Raw genomic sequence first — 13,062 nt, forward strand, 5'->3', positions numbered from 1 at the left:
GGTTGGAGCAGGCTGGGAGCAGCAGATGAGCTCTCCCAGTGAGGAACACAGGTACGCTCTTACCTAGTCAGTGCCAGGGTCTCCCCACACTTCCCTTATGCTCAGTCTCTCCCTCACATCCCAAAGCTTCATCACCACACCACCAGCTGAATTGAGCAGTATTCTTCTACGAGGCTTACAGCTACAATCCCTGGCTCAAGATCTCCGCCAATGACTCTGCTCTCTCCAACAATGAGCAGAGCTTCTGCTTTCAGTATTAGGACACACACAATGTGGTTGTACTTAGGGGACTTTCTGGAGCCACCAGTTTTCTCCACAAGTAATGAGTCCCAGCAGTCATGTGCCCATCGAGACAAGGAATCAGAAATGCTGTGACAGCATTCCAGCCCTTCAAACACAACCATAAAAGGCAGGGATTTCCTCAAATCTAAATTTATAAGACAGGAACCCATAAATAAATTATGTGAATTTAGTTCAGGTGTAGGCATTTGCAACAGTCACAGTGTCTTAATGATGTTCTAATGTTTTATTATGAAGCACTTTTTTTTTTTTCTTTTTGGCCGATATAGCATATAGAGTTGTTTTCAAATCAATTTAATTACAGCTGCTGGTATACCCAGCCAAGATTTATCCTAACAACAACTGCACAGCTCTGGTCAGACACTCCATTTAAAGCACTTTGATCCACAGAGTTCCTCTGGCAACCAGAAAGAGATGTCCAGCTGCAGTCAAGGAATGCCCACCATGCAGAGGAGGTGAGCATCACTGTGACAATGCATCTTCCACTGAGATGCAAGATGGGTCCAACTTGCAGCTGCAACACCCAGTCTTTTGTGGCTCACATTACCTCACCCTTTTTGCAGGTAAGGGGAAATGAGAAACACCTCCATCCAAAACAAATGGAAGACATGCTGGGAAACGTGCAGCTTTCACAGCAGGAAGACAATTTTCCTGAGATATGCACAAGCATTTTGGGATCTCCAAAAGCCACAAGTAACCCAGTATGGGCTTCCACGGGGCAGCAAGGAACAGCAGCTCATGTGGAAGGTGCAGACAGGTGGAAAGAACCAGCCAGGGAAGCTATCAGACCCAGGCTGGGTGACTCTGGGCACTGGACGTGTCCCAGGACTTGGTGCATGTCCTGTGAATCAAGCTGATGACCTGCCTTACTCCTTAATTATGTGTCTAGAGCTAGTAAAGATTGTCAGTTGACCTCCTTGATTCACCCACCTTTAGCCACAGAAAGAAAGAATCAACACACACACGCACACAAAAAAAAAAAAAAAAAAAAAAAAAAAAGCCCTTCTCTTCTTTTTTAATTTAAGCTTCCAAATCTCTAATTTCTTCCAAAAGTTTTTTCGTTGTTCTGCTCCTGACTCACAGCAAAGATTGGGGGCCAGTGACGACTACAGACACCCAAAGTTCATCTCATCTACATTTCCAGACTTTACTGTTGAAGGAAGAGGAGGAAAAGAATGTTATACAAACAAGTAGAAGATAATGTGCCAGACACACTCTCCCTTGGGAGACCATCACCCTCTTCCCACATTAGGTGGGGCTTTTGCTGCATTGTTTCAGGCTAGCAATCTTGCCTTGCACACAGCCTGCCATCCACACAGGCACTGTCAGGCAGACACAGAACGCAACTCAGCACTGATGGAGCAGAACAAAGACTTTCAGTCTCTTTTGTCCAGCTATTTAGGCAGTCCTTAAATGCCATACAAGTGTTTAGACAGTATATAGCATTTATGCTCTGAAACACAATGAAACAGAAGATCAGAAAATAAAGATTAAATTTTAAAAAACCTCCTCTAACAAGTAAATAATTCTCTCTGTTTTTGGCGAGTTGCTCAAAATGGAGAGGAGACATGAGCAGCAGCCCCGGCCACCGGCTGCTGATGCGACAGTTCTGGGCTCCTTATTGAAAACATCTGGAAGCTCTGAGCCACTTCGTGCAGCCAGGAGTTTGAAACTATCCAATCATTTCATATCCAAACCCAAGTCCAGCGCTGTGGATTTCAAGGGAAGGAAAAGAGGAGGAAGAAAAAAATAAAGAACAACCGCACTTGATCACGCCATATGATCTGTAACTCATCCAGATAAAACTCCTCCTCCTCCTCCACCCGCTAACAGACCTCTTAATGACAAGGAAATCATGGTTATCCTGAAACAGACTGAACTATTGTTATCTGTTTCAAATTACTTTTGCCATATCGTTATGAAACACTGCAATGATGCAATCTGCAGAAATACTCAGGCGCATTAACTTTTTAACCACGACTCTAATAGGAACTAATGGAGCAGCAGATGAAAGGAAAAAATTCTCTCTGTTTTAAGCAGGACAAAACACACTTTTGGGCTAAACAAGGTGATAATAAATTAATTAGACAGTAAGAAAAAAGAATTACAATTTCATTTGCTCTTTTCTTAAAAAGAAAGCAGCTTTTTGGGAAGGCTTTTAAAAATTTTACATTTCTGGCACTTGCAAGGATAGACAAAACAAATCACTTTTTGCCTAAAACTAAATAAGGCAAAGGAAATCTGTACTCTAATGCTGCAAAGAGTAGCACGTCCAATCTGGAAAGGAGAGCACATCCATCCTGTCTGCTGGGAGGGAGGTCAGTGCCCACCTGAGACCAGACCAAGACGGACACTCCAATGTGGATTCTGAAGCAGACCAGGCTGCTGTTGACCACAGCAAGCACTCACACCACAGACCTTGGTCAAGAAATCTGGATTTATCATGGCATTTCTCATGTTTGCAGGAGCACTGCAACACTGAGAAGAGTTTTGTGGCTGACCCAGTCCCACTGTGCCTGTCTGCATCCCTGTGGGCTGGTGGCACTTCTGTCCATAGCTGCATCCCTCTGGCCATGGCACCATCCACCAGTGTCCCACCAAGCTACAAGTGGCTCCAAAAGGCTGGCTGGGATTTTGAATTCCCCTACGAGGTAGGGCACGGAAAGAAAAGAAGTCACAGAGAGGGACATGGACAGTCTCCCACCACCTGTGGCAAATCCATGCTACTCTGAGAGGGAAGGTCAGTGATGCAGCAACAAACCTTCACAATCCTAAAGGTTCTAAAACACCTCCATATTCATCAATTTGATTTATTCCTTGGGGAACATTATTCACAGTACCAACACAAGTTTTATTCTCCAGCCTGAGACTCTCCCAAGACTTCCCTATTTAAATCATATACTCAGACCAAGATCTGGAGAGAGGCATTTCCTCACAGAGCAATGCTTTGGGACAAGAAGATTGAGCTGAATTTAACTTCAAACAATCCCCTGTCCAGCTGCAGCCTGTGTTTGAGCTCAGACAGAACCAGACAGAAACAGCTAAAGAGCCATGAGGGAATGAGAAGGGCTTGGAAAGCTGTCGGACACGGATACATGAAGCATGTGTTTTGAGAAAATACAAAAACACCTTGAGAGACCTTCAGCCACTTCCTGACCTTCCCTTTTTCTAATATTTCTCAGAGACTCAGTGTACATTTTTCAGGAATTTCTATTGTCCAAATAACCTTTAAAAAAAATGCTGAAGCTTTGGTCAGCCACGGAGCATGCCTGAACATCCTTCCAGAGGAAGTCAACTGCCCATCTTACAGCTCCCAAATGGCTAAAGGAGAAACACAAGCCACTCAAGAGATTAGCAACCCCTCAGCTGACTCTACATCACTTTGCAAGATCTGCTTCTTCCTTTACCAAAAATAACCGCAGTTGGGATGTCTAGCTGGCTGAAATGCTGTGGGATCTTGGACCAGCCCACAGATATTTATTTAGTGTGTTATGGGACTTGAGAGAAATACTTCTGCTGTCAAGCACTGGACATGTTGCTTTGCTGTGTGAGTTTCAACATCCTGAAAATAAAGAAGGGAAAACATGAGTGGATAAAGCAGGAACAGTCCCAAAAGAGGCTGTCAAGGAGCACCTGAGCTATGAACTGCAGCAACAAATCAGCTGCACATCGCCTGTGTCCTCCTGTCAGCTGCTCAGGCTCTTCCCACCAGAGTCTAATGATTTACAGATTGGGTCAAACACCAAAAAAAGGGTGACTTTTGTAAAGAATAACACAACTTGCAACCAAAACAACTGGATGGAAGATAATGCTTCAATTTCACAGCTGGCACAGCCCAGCCTGGAGCTGCTCCTGAAGAAATGGCACTCACTTCTCTGATCTCATCCAACACTAAAGTTGGTCACAATTGATTTGCTTATGTTTTCCTTTATGGTTTTCAGTTGCTGTCAATAAACATGTAAATTTTACATGCACACAATGAGTGGTAATCTTTGCTAATTACTGTGATTCTCCTATAAAGGAAAAATTACAATTTTGGAGGTCTGAAAAGATAATGACATAAATAAAAGTATTTAAAATAGCAAATTGCATTTATAGGAGTTTTCAATCCACCGTAAACACTATACAAGTCACTTGAAATTGGTTTGCACAGACCATCCCTCAAATACCTGAAGGCCTGCTCAAGCCCAATCAAGTAATGTCTAATAATTTGTCCTACAGAGGAGTTAAGGAAGAAATCATTGCATTTGTCTCAAATATAAGAAAAAGGGGATGTTCCATTATCTATAAAGCTTACAAATTCAAAAATCAAAGGAGTTTTTCATTTTAATATAATCCATAATAAAAAGACATATTCTGACATGACTGGGATAGATACAGGCTACAAGAAAGTACTGATTTATACAACTAAAAACACATGTTCTGTTCCCCATAACAATACATTCTAGAAAGACTGAATCTCTACAGTTCAAGATATGAGGTTAAAAATTAATACAAGTTTATGTGCAGGAAAACAAAGCACCTCACATTTCCAGAGTGCAGGAAACATCCCTGTGCTCTGAAATGATCCCCACTGCTGTGGGCAGGCACAGGAGCAGGCAGACATTGCCTGAGCCACTGCAGGATGCCTCAGCATAACATGAGATCAGTGCCATGAAATGCCTGGTGGATGGTTCCATCTGATGAATTATGTCTTTAACTAAAAACAGAGACAGGGTAGCAGATTATGTAGATGAATTGGCGGATAAAGCCCAACAAAAATGACGCATGGCATGAGCAAGTGAAATTAATGGACAATATAAAAATGACACATCTTGTACTGAGGAAATTATTCAACTTCTACCATTCTTTCATGCCTACAGTTTAAGGCACTGTAATCTAACTGAAAAACAGAGACGGGTCATTCAAATGAATAAATCATGCCAGAAAATGATTCAGTTTCCCTTTTTTTTTTTTTTTTTTTTCCCTTTTTAACTGAAGTCCCTAGGACTCAGCCCTTCAGAAGCCCACACGTGTATTGTCTTGGCCAGGCATTCTGTCAAAAGGGAAAAAGTTATCTTTTCTTTCATCAGGTAATTGAAAATCTGGGAGGGGAAGCACTGGGAAAGCAGAGCACTGTACAAAGGCACCCATCATATTCCCAGGTCGGCTTTTTGCTTGGCTGCTAATGAAGGCGGTGGATTAAGGACACTGTGGCGTTGGTTTTGCCCTTCCAAATTTTCCTGTTTGCTTTGTGGGAAGGAGGATCTCAGCCTCTATGGGTAACTGAGATGCCCTGAGTGCAGCCAAGCCCCTCTCCCATCACTAACAGCCACTCCAGATCACCCTCCTACCTACACCCGCATTCAACCAATATTTTCGTGCCCTCTCTCCATGCATTTGGAAAGCTGAAATGAAATCCAATGCAAACTTTGAGAAGAGGCATTTGGAATCCAGCTCCTGCCTGGGAGGTCTGCTTTAGGACCGCATGAGTATTCCTTTGCTCACTGTTTTATCCGTTTCCCTGGTAGTCCTCTGTAAAGAATATTAAACAAACATGTCTTTATAGCTCAAGAGTCCAGGAGAGAATGTTGACCCTGTGGAAAAAAAACCTGGTTTTATCCATTTTTACCCCACTTTCATCCCTCTGGACTAAGGATGTATATACAAGGGTAAGGATTCATTGGGTCCACAAAGCCATCATGAATTACTGCCCCATCAATCCATGCTGAGTATGTTCTCCCCTACAGTTTGGTTTTAGAAAGTATTTTTAAAGTAGTTTCAGGGCATAAAACATGTATAATTACAGCCAGACATGTGAAAGCATCACCATTAGTAAGAAATTGTCTCAACAGTTGATGCTGCTCCAGAAAAAGAATAAAATATTTATTCTAAGGGTATAAACTAACATATCCTACACCTCTGCCAGCTTTTCAAAGATCCCTCTACAGTAACATTTGTTATTGCAGGGTTAAATCCTAACTGGAATAATGGGTCCCAAGCCCTGCTCGTGTGCCTCTCCACTCAGTTGAAGCTAGGGAATGTCCCTGCAAATATGGGGAATGTCCAATACAGGCCAATACAGGTGCTTTAGGAAAGTTTTAGTTGCTGAGTTTTTGTGCTCCCCTCTCTCATTCCCCACCTGCCAGAGATGATGCATTTCCATAGATTTAACAGCCATTTTCAATAGATAAATACATTTAAGACAATGGATGATGATAAATGGTGCAAAAAATGTCAAAAAGCAGCATTTATTATACCCTGCAATTTCCCCGAGTTATCCTTCTGATCTGGACTGTCCCAGGAGCTGCGAATTGCTGTGCTGCAGATAAGGAAAATGGAGCATCTGAGATTTCTTGCCAGTGACTACAAGGAAAGGGTTGGTTTTATTTGCTTAGGAAGAAAGAGGAAAATGTTCTGAAGCTTTCTCTTCAGACTAAAATCCAAAACATTTACAAGACACAAGAGCACAAAAGCTTGCAGATAACCAGCAGAACTGATGCCAGTTCCATCAAAGCAAACAACTAACAGCAACTGGGAGGAATGCAGATTATGCAGAATCCTTCTCTATTGAAAAAAAAAAAAAAAATCTGTTATACAACAGTTAAATAATTTAACTATTCCAAGTTATTATTCCTCAGTTAGTCTTTTTTGGCTATCATGCAGCACTAGTCTCTTCTGTTTCTGAAGTTTGCCTTTCAGAGAGAAAAAAAAGGCAACTTCAAAACATGCAAAAATTAATGAAACCCATATGTGGGATACTGTCATTATTCCATGTTTATATGAGGATCAGGTTTGGTTAAATGGGCTTACTTAATGCAGACGCATAAGCAGAAATACCCAGCAAAAGATCTGAAAGCTATTGAAAGCAAAATATTTTCACAATTTAAACTAAAAGCCACTATATATTTTGGTGCAACTTTGTTTAATGCTTCTCTGACAGCTTATAAAGTTCTCCTAACTAGAGAAACATCTCCTAGATAAGATTTTACCTTTTTGACTTTCACCCTCATACTGTATTTAAGCTGGGCCAACCTAAAAATCAATGGCTTATGGAAACATCTGTTCATACAGGCACATAATTTTGACTTTTTTCAACAGCTGTTGTTATTCTATGCTCTATTTTGGCTAGGCCAGTTGGTAAGACTGAAATAAAATAAAAGCTGGGCTCCTTTCCTGACTTTGGTCTCTCTTTAGTGGCTGCAGTGAGCACCTCGTTCCATCCCCTGAACTGGGAGTTTGGGGGGATAAAGGCTGAATGCCCCCCAAGGCTGGTCTTGCCCACCAGACTCAGACAAGAAATAAAGGAAATACATCTCCCCTAAATACTGGCTTAAAATATCCCCTTGCTGTTGCTGCTTTCTGCCCATACAAGGGACTAAAACACCTCCACTGCCCATCTTCCTGGCTCCCATTTGCACTTCCAGCAGCAATCCACAATAAACCCCAGGTTTGTCTTGCCTCCCCTCCTGCTATTTCACTGCTGGGATCCAGACATCTGCCAACATCCTCTGTAAAAGATAACACACAATATATTTTAAGAGCCAAGCTGCCACAAGATATTTGGTGCTTCAGACAGTGCTCCTTCCCAGACAGAGAACATGCACTGCTCACAGGAAGGCTTGCATAAAAACAGAATGTACTTTTCTTGTGAATCTGATGATTGCCGAACAAAAAAAAAAAAACCAAAACAACAAATTCAACCAAAATATCCTATTTTCAACATTTAATTCAGCTGCTAGTTGAAACAAGATGTTTCTATCTAAATTCTGTTTTCTTGAAGAAAAAACTACTTACAAAGCTTTTAAAGAGCTCCAGTCTTTTTCAGTGTACATTGAAACTGTCAAGAGCCAAAGAAAGCCAATACCCCATGCACAGATATTTTCTTTCCCCTTTCCCCTTGCTCTTTTTAACAGAGAGGACTTGTTTAATCTTACCTTCAAACTTCTTATTTCCCTGCCATGCACTCCTAGAGTCTCCGTCAGCTGTGCCAATGCTTGCCCAAAAGGACAGTCATAAAAAAACAGTTTAAACAGAAACTGCTTATCTAGAGGAGGGAGAGCCCCAGGTTTGCAAGCAGAAGAGATATTTCAGCATTAAAGAATTCTCGGAGCTACTCCAAGACACAAATTTTTGTTGTCTGCTGCACTGCAAGGATTTTAAGTCCAGAAAGAAGATATTTATTTAGTCTATATACATAGATTTATAACAAAGGCATAGGATCAAATCTACAGCGTTCTGGGTGCTTTTTGCATCATTTATAGCATATGAAATAAAACTCAGCTTCCTCAAAGACAGAAAAGAAGAAATAAACAAAGCTTGACAAGAAAAATCAAACACTGTCCCCCAGATATACAGCTATGAACTAAAAAAGCTTTTTGAGCTGCCTCTCGATGTCTCTTCAAAACACATTAAAACACAAAATTTGGAAAATGCCCTAAAACCCATTTCTACTCATGCTGCAGAGAGGAGTTTCTCTAACCCCTTCCCTTTGTAAGATCCCAATTTTTACAGTCATGCCTCTCTTTGGTTATCTACAGGTAGAAATATATGGACATGATGTAAGCAACCCTCATTCTCTTTAAAAGGCTCAAAAAGGTACATTACTGCTCTGTTTTAAACCTGGAGTGCAGGCATTTGAAGCTAAAATTTATCTGCCTCTTCCTGGGCAAGCAGGTCAGTATTTCCTCACCTTGTTATGGCCAGTGAGGTAAAAAAAAAGAAATAATAGCAGAACAAAATAACAAGGAATCCTTCTGTAACCTCAGTAGATTTTAACAGCCATCCCTCACCATGCTTTTGGTAAGAATCAGTACAGGATTTTGGAAAGACAGAAGAGATTTCATACTCCTAAACACAAGATGATCTCAGACTGAAACTAACATTTCAGAGAACTGCACCTCCAGTCTTTGAAAATGTGTATTTTGGAAATATTCCTCCTAACCACTTTCAGGCGTTTAATGTCCAGCTGTGTTAAGAAACCAAGCAAAAGTTCAGTGTCAAGTAGCTCAGGATTATGATCTTTTTTTTTTGATTTATGGAGGTAAGCATAGTCTCAGACACAAAACAAACAAGTCACTTGATGCTAAGCAGACTCAGTACCAGAGCTCAGACTAATGAGCAAGCAGGGGCGAGGCTTCACGTTCCTGCCTCTTATCTCAGCAGCTGGAAGGACACCACATGAGGAGGGAGAGCACAGCCAGAGACAGGCAGAGCCAGCCCCAAGGTACCTGCAAACACAGTCCTGGTGTTTCAGTGGGGAAGATGGAAATGCTCCAGGAGAGGGAGGCATGTGGTATTGGTAAAGATGCAGGTAAGAATCTGCCCCCAAATAACTAAGTGCAAAAATAAGGAGAAACTATTATTAAGTGGCTGTAATGGTATCAGGGCTAAGTCTTTAGGGAGAAGTAATATCTAACCAGGCTGAGGAAACCATAAGCACCCATCAGACCTTCTGCAGATCTGAAAGGAGAGCAGCATACCTCAGATTAAAGAAAGAACATCAACAATTCCTTTGTTTCAAACTACACAAACAGAAGAGAAAGCAAACAAGGTAATCCAGAAATATTTGCACTATTTTTTGGATTAGTCTCCTGGGCACAGCTACCACCTTCATTTTCACAAAGTACATTACTGGCACTAAGATGAGATACACAGCAAGTAAGAAGGGAGGGAGCAGTTAAGTTCACCACTGCTCAAGAGGCAATCAGAAAGTTTGCTACATCAAGTACGTGTTTATTTAGGCATAAATTTAATGTATAAGTGAAGCAGAAAGAGAAAGAGAAGTGGAAGAAGAACTTTTATTATCTGCAAGAGATCAAGTACAAAAGAAAGCCTAGTTTAGAATTTTCTCACATCTCCTAATTTCTATACAGCTGATGAAGTATATTTTATTAAATCTTGGCAAAACATTTTACACTCTTGTTACAACCTCCTTGCTGGAGTTATTCCAAAGCAGAAGTACAAAACAAGACCACAGCAGTAAAAAACCAAAGTGGCAATGGAATAAGAAAAGTCACTCTTGTCCATGCTTTGTACATGTCATTTGGAGACATACCTCTTCTTTGGTATAATTTATGACTAAAGTCTTCTACCAAAATTCAGAAGTTTCCTATTCTTGAAAGTTTCAATTAATTTGGTATTATGACAAGGACAGCTATGACTGCCCATAGCCAAACACAACACCAAGGCACTGCTCTGGCCCTGGGGGTTTCAATTCTGACCTGCAGCTGCCCCAGCTCAGCCAAACCCACTCCCTCCCAAACTTTTATTTTAGATATCACATTCTTGGACACCAAATGACACAGTCCTTCTGAGTGATATTAGAACCATCCACTGCAACATGAACCATCTATTGTTGTTTCACAGCCCCAAGCTTAAAAATCTCCCCACCACCACCAGCCTGTCCCATACAACTGCAAAGATGTTCCTGCCAAGCCAGAGATCCATCAGTCTGCCCAGTGCAAGGATGCTGCATGAAGAGGCAAACATTTAGTTATCACCCAGGCTTTTATCTCAACTGATGTTTTAACAGCAGTTTGAGCCCAGAAAACATTCTGCAACACAGCTGAGTCACCCTGGGCCACACCAGGATGTGTGTGCAACACCAGGCAGAAACAGACACCAAGCAGAAACAGCTGAGATGCTGGAGGGAAAAAAACAGGTTTCCACCTTTGCATGAAAATAATATAATAAGGGAAGGCAAACAACCTAAAAGAAGTGGGAAAAGGCTGAGAACAATAACAGAAAGGGAAATCTGTGAAAGGACCACGAGGTGACAGGCATTTTGATTCCAAGTTTCTATGGAAAAAGTTTGACAGTACTTCTTATGTTCTTACTCCTATCATTCTTTTCATCCTTTGCTGGAAGTTAAAGTCAGAAATGCTATGCCTGGATATTGGTAGAGCCTGCTTCATCAGTGCCCAGGAGTTCCTGTTCAACTCTCCTGTCTGTCCCATGACTACTCACAAAAACCCAGAACAAATGTATAGGAATATAACTAAAAATCTATTTATTGCATTTATAAGGCTTTTCTCTAAAGTGGTGTAAATTCTAATAAACTGAAAAAAAAAATGAAACAAAAAACCCCCTGCAATATGCAGAAAAGCATAAATCTGTCTACACAAGGGGCCAACTCTGGCTTCCAAAATATCAGAATGGAACTAGAGAAGTTCCTTTAGAAAGATAAAAGCCCAGTGATCTGATACACCAAAGTACCCATTTGTAATAATAATGCAGCCTCTATCAAAAGTCCACATTGATCTCCCATTTATCATCTTAGTTTTCTCTATATTTAGACCAGGAAGTCAATGTGCAAGTAACCATGTCTACTGTACAACAGCTAGACCACAAAACTTTTAAGATATTTCAAACACAAATAAAAGTACCTATAGGATAAAGGAGATTGGACCTTTCAGAAACAGCATAATCTTTTCCTCCATAAGGTAATATGCAGGAAATATTCAGTATGCCAGCATTCCTTTGCTGTCTTAAACATCCATTATTTTATGGAAAGTATGGATCCATAATTTCATGACTGCATAAAAAATGAATGTATCAAACCACTGGAAGAGAGCTCCAAACACAGGATTTTCTATACTTAAAATCTGTTAGGTCTATATTTTATAAACTTGTAAAATAACAGAGTCCTGATACTAAAAAGGATCTGAAAGCTACTTTAATACAGTGATGTAAAATAATTTATGAGTTAACCCCTTTGTCTGGAGCAAGCCATAAGTGAGCACTGCAGAACTGTAGTTACTAAACAGTTGTCTTCAATCTAAACCATCTCAAAACTACAGCAAGAATATACACACAACTCTGCCTTTGAGGCAACAGCATCTGCAGATGAAACTGCAGCTAGATCTCGATGCTTTTAATTAACACTGAGTGTGAAAAAACAGAGGGATAAACTTCACTGCGACTGGGAGGATGGCAGAGCCAGATGTTTCGTTAGAGAAAATGAGGAAATGATGAAAAACCAGAGTATCAGGCAGCAATCTTTGCCTCTGAAGAACAGTGGCTGAAGGGGAAGGGGAGGAGATTGAACTCACCATCTCCAGAGATCAGCGGGGCTGGCACCAGCCCCGTGGCCACAGTGGGGGCGGCGCGGGCGCCTTCATCAGCCTGGAGCCAGACCTGGGAGCAGCATTCCCTGCACTGAGCTGGGGATTTGGCTCCGTGTCCACGTTCCTGCCTCGCCCCTTAACATCCGTGAATCCTGTGACTGAGCTTGGAAAGTGCAGTCTTGAGCTGGGGATTATCAGCGTTCTGGATAAAAAGGCATCGGAAATGCGGCACCCAGAGAAATTCAGTGCAGGACAAAAGAACCTGCCACAATAGCTGTATAAATGCCTTCAAGGCATGAGTAATGGTAAAGGCCAAACAAGAACCTCAGCCTGGTTTTAATTTCTTTTTCTTTTCCTTCCCCCAGCTTTTATTCTCGCTCCCTGCAACTTGTGTGGGGATGCCCAGAGCAGCCGGCGAAAGCCAGGGTGATGTGTCCTACACAGCCATGCATTCACTCAGGGCTGGCCAGCTGACACAATTTCCTCCCAGAGCTCAAAGCCTCTGCTCTGAGCATCCAGGGCAGACACAGGATGCTGGTGGGTGTGAGAAAGGGCTTGGCAGATGACTAGCCCAAAGCCCTGACCCAATGGGTAAGTGTGTGTCAGCCTCCAGCATTAATGCCAGGCTTAGAGCAGGCACCCTTTTGGCTCGGGTTTTCCGTGTTTACTGTAGTTACAGGACAACATTTACAAAGAGAGGGTTACACAAGTGATG

At 41.7% G+C, this 13,062-nt stretch overlaps 1 protein-coding gene across 1 annotated transcript in view; it reads right to left on the reverse strand.

Annotated features, from left to right (window-relative positions):
• The window catches only part of LOC110470594 (uncharacterized), a 134,494-nt gene that overhangs the window by 650 nt on the left and 120,782 nt on the right, over positions 1 to 13,062 (reverse strand). The window lies entirely within an intron of this gene.

The sequence above is a fragment of the Lonchura striata genome, chromosome 11, assembly GCF_046129695.1.
Source record: "Lonchura striata isolate bLonStr1 chromosome 11, bLonStr1.mat, whole genome shotgun sequence".
NCBI lineage: Eukaryota > Metazoa > Chordata > Aves > Passeriformes > Estrildidae > Lonchura > Lonchura striata.